This window comes from Ovis aries, chromosome X (genome assembly GCF_016772045.2).
Source record: "Ovis aries strain OAR_USU_Benz2616 breed Rambouillet chromosome X, ARS-UI_Ramb_v3.0, whole genome shotgun sequence".
NCBI lineage: Eukaryota > Metazoa > Chordata > Mammalia > Artiodactyla > Bovidae > Ovis > Ovis aries.
Window position 1 is genome coordinate 71,026,189 of NC_056080.1, and position 7,332 is coordinate 71,033,520.

Below are 7,332 nucleotides of genomic sequence, written 5' to 3' on the forward strand. Positions count from 1 at the left end.
GTTCTATTTATCTGTGTTTCTACTATATTTCTGAGGTCTTGGATCATCTTTACTATCATTACTGTTAATTCTTTTTCAGTTAGATTGTCTATTTCCTCTTCATTTATTTGGTCTTGTGGGGTTTTAGCATATTCCTTCACTATGGCATATTCTCTGTTCTTTCATTTTAATTTACTGTGTTGTGGGTCTCCTTTCCACAGGATTCCAGATTGTAGTTCTTACTTGTGGAGTCTGTTTCCAGTTGGTGGGGTTGGACCAGTGTCTTATGATGGCTTCCTGATTTGGGAGGGTGGCACTTGTATTGTGAGTGGAGTTGAATCTTGTCTCTCTGAAGGGCAGTGCCACATCTAGTGGTATGTTTTGAGGTGTCTGTGGGTCTGTTATTGCTTTGGTCAGCCTGTCTGCTGGGCTTCCCTGATGACTCAGCAATAAAGAATCTGCCTGCAATGCAGGGCACCCAGGCTGGGTCAGGACCATCCCATGGCATGGCAATCGACTCCACTATTCTTTTCTGGAGAATCCCATGGTCAGAGGAGTCTGGCAGGCTCACAAAGAGTTGGACATGACTGAAGTGACTGAGCACACACACACTCAGCCTGTCTGCTAATGGGTAGGATCCAGTTCCTGTTTTGCTAGCTGTTTGACATGCATAATCTGTCACTGGAGCTTGTTGGCCTTTGGAAGGGACCATATCTTAGTTGTTGAGATGCAGACCTTTGGAAAATGTTAAACCAATTAATATTCTGTGGAGTTGGGAGTTCTCTAATGTTTCAGTCTCTTGAACTCGGTTCTACAACTTTAGATCTTCAGACCCACCTCCTGGGTAGTGCCCCAAGACTTCCTCTTCATTTTATTTTATCTTCATTATTGACCAAAATGGATTAAGATATATAATATGCCTCTAAGCTGATATTTTAATTGGAGGCAAATTACTTTACAATATTTTGGTGTTTTTTTTTTTTTTTTGTCCTACATTCAAATGAATCAGCCATGGGTGTACACGTGTTCCCCATCCCGACACTGCCTCCCACTTCCCTCCCCATCCCATCCCTCAGGGTCATCCCAGTGCAACAGTCATGAGTAACCGGTCTCATACAATGAACCTGGACTGGCGATCGATTTCACATATAATAATATACATGTTTCAATGCCATTGTCTCAAATCTTCCCAACCTCGACTTCTCCCACAGAGTCCAAAAGTCTGTTCTTTACATCTTTGTCTCTTTTGCTGTCTCACATATAGGGTCATCATCACCATCTTTCTAAAATCCATATATATGCATTAATACTGTATTGGTGGTTTTCTTTCTGACTTACTTGACACTATATAATAGGCTCCAGTTTCATCCACCACATTAAAACGGATTCAAATGCATTGTTTTAAATAGCTGTGTAATATTCTGTTGTATATATGTACCACAGCTTTTTATTCATTAGTCTGTCGATGAGCATATAAGTAGCTTTGGCCATTGTAAACGGTGCTGAGATGAACATTGGGGTACACGTGTCTCTTTCAATTCTGGTTTCCTTGCTGTGTATGCCCAGCAGTGGGATTGCTGGGTCATATGGCAGTTCGGTTTCCAGTTTCTTAAGGAATCTCCACACTGTTCTCCATAGTGGCTGTACTAGTTTGCATTCCCACCAACAATGAAAGAGGGTTCCATTTTCTCTGCACTCTCTCCAGCATTTATTGCTTGTAGACTTTTGGATTGCAGCCATTCTGACTGGTGTGAAATGGTACTTCATTGTGGTTTTGATTTGCATTTCTCTGATAATGACTGATGTTGAGCATCTTTTCATGTGCTTGTTAGCCATTTGTATGTCTTCTTTGGAGAAATGTCTGTTTAGTTCTTTGGCCCAGTTTTTTATTGGGTCACTTATTTTTCTGGAATTGAGCTGCAGGAGTTGCTTGTGTATTTGTGAGATTAATTATTTGTCCGTTGCTTCATTTGCTATTATTTTCTCCCATTCTGAAGGTTTTCACCTTGCTTGTAGTTTCCTTTGTTGTACAAGAGCTTTTAAGTTTAATTAGGTCCCTTTTTTTTTTTATTTTTCCTGTTGTTTCCATTACTCTGGGATGTGGGTCATAGAGGATCCTGCTATGATTTACATCAGAGAGTGTTTGGCCTATGTTTTCCTCTAGGAGCTTTATAGTTTCTGGTCTTACATTTAGATCTTTAATCCATTTTGAGTTAATTTTTGTGTATGGTGTTAAAAAGTGTTCTAGTTTCATTCTTTTACAAATGGTTGACCAGTTTTCCAGCACCACTTGTTAAAGAGATTTTCTTTTCTCCATTGTATATTCTTGCCTCCTTTGTCAAAGATAAGGTATCCACAGGTAAGTGGACTTATCTCTGGGCTTTCTATTTTGTTCCACTGATCTATGTTTCTGTCTTTGTGCCAGCGCCATACTGTCTTGATGACTGTTGCTTTGTAGTATAGCCTGAAGTCAGGCAGGTTGATTTCTCCAGTTCCATCCTTTTTTCTCAAGATTCCTTTGGCTCTCCAAGGTTTTTTTTTATGTACATACAAATTGTGAAATTATTAATTCTAATTCTCTGAAAAATACCATTGTTAGCTTGATAGGGATTGCATTGAACAGTATAATTGTTTTGGGTAGTATACTCATTTTCACTCAATTGATTCTTCTGATCCATGAGCATGGTATATTTCTCCATCTATTTGTGTCCTCTTTGATTTCTTTCATCACTGTTTTATAGTTTTCTATATATAGGTCTTTTGTTTCTTTAGGTAGATTTATTCCTAAGTATTTTATTCTTTTCATTGCAGTGGTGAATGGAATTGTTTCCTTAATTTCTCTTTCTGTTTTCTCATTGTTAGTGTATAGGAATGCAAGGGATTTTTTTCTGTGTTGATTTTATATCCTGCAACATTTCTATATTCATTGATTAGCTCTAATAATTTTCTGGTGGAATCTTTAGGATTTTTTATGTAGAGGATCATGTCATCTGCAAACTGAGAGTTTTATTCTTTTCCAATCTGTATTCCTTTTGTTTCATTTTCTTCTCTGATTGCTGTGGCTAAAACTTCCAAAACTGTGTTGAATAGTAGTGGTGAGAGTGGGCACCCTTGTCTTGTTCCTGACTTTTGGGAAATGCTTTCAATTTTTCACCTCACATTGAGGATAATGTTTGCTGTGTGTTTATCATATATGGCTTTTATGATGATGAGGTATGTTCCTTCTATGCCTGCTTTCTGGAGAGTTTTTATTTTTTTATCATAAGTGGATATTGAATTTTTTTCAAAGCTTTCTCTGCATCTCTTGGGAAAATGATATGGTTTTTATTTTTCCAATTTGTTAATGTGATGTATCATATTGATTGATTTGCAAATATTGAAGAATCTTTGCATCCCTGGGATAAAGCCCACTTGGTCATCCTGTATGATCTTTTTAATATGTTGTTGGATTCTGTTTGCTAGAATTTTGTTAAGGATTTTTGCATCTATGTTCATCAGTGATATTGGCCTGTAGTTTTCAGTTTTCTTTTTTGTGTGGCATCTTTTTCTGATTTTGATATTAGGGTCATGGTAGTCTCATAGAATGAGTTTGAAAGTTTACCTTCCTCTGCAATTTTCTGGAAGAGTTTGAGTAGGATAGGTGTTAGCTTTTCTCTAAATTTTTTTTGTAGAATTCAGCTGTGAAGCATCTTGTCTTTGGATTTTGTTGGAAGATTTCTGAATACAGTTTCAATTTCCGTGCTTGTGATGGTTCTGTTAAGATTTTCTATTTCTTCCTGGTTCAGTTTTGCAAAGTTATACTTTTCTAAGAATTTATCCATTTCTTCCAAGTTGTCCATTTTATTGGCATATTGTTGCTGATCGTAGTTTCTTATGATCCTTTGTATTTTTGTGTTGTCTGCTGTGATGTCTCCATTTTCATTTTTAATTTTGTGCCTTGATTCTTCTCCCTTTGTTTCTTGATGTGTCTGGCTAATGGTTTGTCTAACCCTTTCTTATCTTCTCAAAAAAAACAGCTTTTAGCGTTGTTGATTTGGCTATGGTCTCCTTTGTTTCTTTTGCATTTATTTATGCTGTAATTTTTATAATTTATTTCCTTCTGCTAATGCTGGGGTGCTTCATTTCTTCTTTTTCTAGTTGCTTTAGGTGTAGGATTAGGTTATTTTATTTCTCTCCTGTTTCTTGAGTTAAGCTTGTATTGCTATGAACCTTCCCCCATAACACTGCTTTCACTGAATCCCGTAGTTTTGGGGTTGTTGTGTCTTTGTCATTCATTTCTATCCACATTTTAATTTATTTTTTTATTTCTTCTGTGATTTGTTGGTTATTTAGAAGTTTGTTATTTAGCCTCCATATGTTTGTTTTTTAATAGTTTTTTCCCTGTAGTTGACATCTAATCTTACCGCATTTTGGTCAGAAAAGTTGCTTGAAATGATTTCAATTTTTTTGAATTTACCAAGGCTAGATTTATGGCCCAGGATGTGATCTATCCAGAAGAAGGTTCCGTGTGTACTTGAGAAAAATGTGGAATTAACTGTTTTATGGAGAAATGTCCTACAAATATCAATTAGGTCTAAGTGGTCCATTGTACCATTTAAAGTTTGTGTTTCCTTGTTAATTTTCTGTTTTGTTGATCTATCTATAGGAGTGAGTATGGTATTAAAGTCTCCCACTATTATTGTGTTACTGTTAATTTCCCTTTTCATACTTCTTAATAGTTGCCTTATATATTGTGGTGCTCCTAGTTGGGTGCATATGTATTTATAATTGCTATATCTTCTTCTTGGATTGATCCTTTGATCATGATGTAGTGTCCTTCTTTGTCTCTTTTCATGGCATTTATTTAAAAGTCTGTTTTATGTGATATGAGTATTGCTACTCCTGTTATCTTTTGGTCTCCATTTGTGGAAAATATATTTTTCCAGCCCTTCACATTCAGTTGGTATGTATCCCTAGGTTTGAGGTGTGTTTTTGTTCAATTCAGTTCAGTTCAGCTGCTCAGTCATATCCGACTATTTGCGACCCCATGAACCGCAGCATGCCAGGCCTCCCTGTCCATCACCAACTCCCGGAGTCCACCCAAACCCATGTCCATTGTGTCGATAATGCCATCCAACTATCTCATCCTCTGTCATCCCCTTCTTCTCCTACCCTCAGTCTTTCCCAGCATCAGGGTCTTTTAAAATGAGTCAGCTTTCTGCATCAAGTGGCCAAAGTATTGGAGTTTTAGCTTCTATATCAGTCCCTCCAATGAACACCTAGGACCTTTAGGATGAACGGGTTGGATCTCCTTGCAGTCCAAGGGACACTCAAGAGTCTTCTCCAACACCACAGTTCAAAAGCATCAATTCCTCGGTGCTCAGCTTTCTTTATAGTCCAACTCTCACATGCATACATGACTACTGGAAAAACCGTAGCCTTGATTAGACGGACCTTTGTTGGCAAAGTAATGTCTCTGGTCTCTTGCAGACAGCATATATAAGGGTCTTGTTTTTGTATCCATTCAGCCAGTCTTTGTCTTTTTTGGGGGCATTCAACCCCTTTACATTTAATGAATTATTGATAAGTATGATCCTGTTGCCATTAACTTTATTGTTTTGGGTTTGACTTTATCAACCTTTTCTGTTTTTCCTGTCTAGAGAAGATCCATTAGCATTTGTTGAAGAGCTGGTTTGGTGGTGCTGAATTCTGTCAGCTTTTGCTTGTCTCTAAAGCTATTGATTTCTCCTTCATATTTGAATGAGATCCTTGCTGGGTACAGTAATCTTGGTTGTAGGTTTTTCTCTTTCATCACTTTAAGGATGTCCTTCCATTCCTTTCTGGCCTGAAGAGTTTCTATTGAAAGGTTCACTGTTATCCTGATGGAAATCCCCTTCCAAGTTATTTGTTTTTCCCTTTCTGCTTTTAATATTTATTCTTTGTTTTTGATTATCAATAAATTGATTAATATGTGTCTTGGGGTGTTTCACCTTAGGTTTATCCTGTTTAGGTCTCTCTGGGTTTCTTGGACTTGGGTGGATATTTCCTTCCCCATTTTAGGGAAGTTTTCAACTATTAACTCCTCAAGTATTTTCTCATGGCCTTTCTTTTTGTCTTCTCCTGGGACTCCTATGATTCAAATGTTGGGGCCTTTAACATTGTCCCAGAGGTCTCTGAGGTTGTCCTTATTTCTTTTAGTTCTTTTTTTCTTTTTTCCTCTCTGTTTCATTTATTTCCACCATTTTGTCTTCCACCTCACTTATCCTATCTTCTGCCTCAGTTATTCTACTGTTGGTTCGCTCCAGAGTGCTTTTGATCTCAGTTATTGCATTATTAATTATTGACTGACTCTTTTTTATTTCTTCTTGGTCCTTGTTAAACTTTTCTTGCATCTTCCCAATCTTTATCTCTATTTATCTGTAACTCCATTTTGTTTTCAAGATTTTGGATCATTTTTACTGTCATTATTCTGAATCCTTTTCCAGTTAGACTCCTTATCTCCTCCTCTTTTGTTTGGTTTTGTGGGCTTTTGTCATGGTCCCTTACCTGCAGAATATGTCTCTGCCTTTTCATCTTGTTTTGGTTGCTGTGTTTGAAGTGGAAGTTTGTGGTTGCTCTTTATTGTAGAGGTTTCTCCCTGAGGGTGGTGTTGGATGAATGGCTTGTCAAAATTTCCTGGTTAGGAAAGCTTGTGTCTGTGTTCTGGTGCTGAACTGTGTTCTGGTGGGTGGAGCTGGATATCTTCTCTCTGGAGTACAATGAAGTGTCCAGTAGTGACTTTTGAGATGTTTTTGGCTGCCTGTATTTTGTGCTCAGGATTATGTTCCTGCTTTGTTGGAGTATTAGTTTAATATGCCTTACTCTGAAACTTGTTGGCTTTTGGGTGGAGCTTGGTTTCAGTGTAGGTATGGAGGCTTTTGGAGGAGCTCTTGTCGATTAAGGTTCCCTGGAGTCAGGAGTTTTCTCATGTTGTCAAGTTTTGGATTTAAGCCCCTGCCTCTGGCTTTCAGTCTTATTCCTACAGTATCCTCAAGACTTCTCCATCCATACAGCACTGATGATAAAACATCTAGTTTAATGGTAGAAGGATTCTCTGCAGTAAGGAACACACAGAGAGGTTCACAGTGTTACATGGAGAAGAGAAGAGGGAGGATGGATATAGAGGTGGCCAGGAGGAGAAGAGTGGGAATCAAAAGGGGAGAGAGGAATCAAGCCAGTAATCAATTCCCTATTGTTCTCCACAGTCTGGAACATTCAGAGAGGTTCACAGAGTTCCATAGAGAAGAGAAGAGGGAGGCAGGAGATAGAGATGACTAGGAGGAGAGAAGGGGGAGTCCAAATGAGAGAGACCAATCTAGCCTGTGATCAGTTCCC

At 38.0% G+C, this 7,332-nt stretch overlaps 1 pseudogene; it reads left to right on the forward strand.

Moving 5' to 3' along the window:
• LOC132658803 (endogenous retrovirus group PABLB member 1 Env polyprotein-like) overlaps positions 1-280 on the forward strand; it is a 57,342-nt pseudogene extending 57,062 nt beyond the window's left edge.
• Positions 281-7,332: the final 7,052 nt, after the last annotated feature.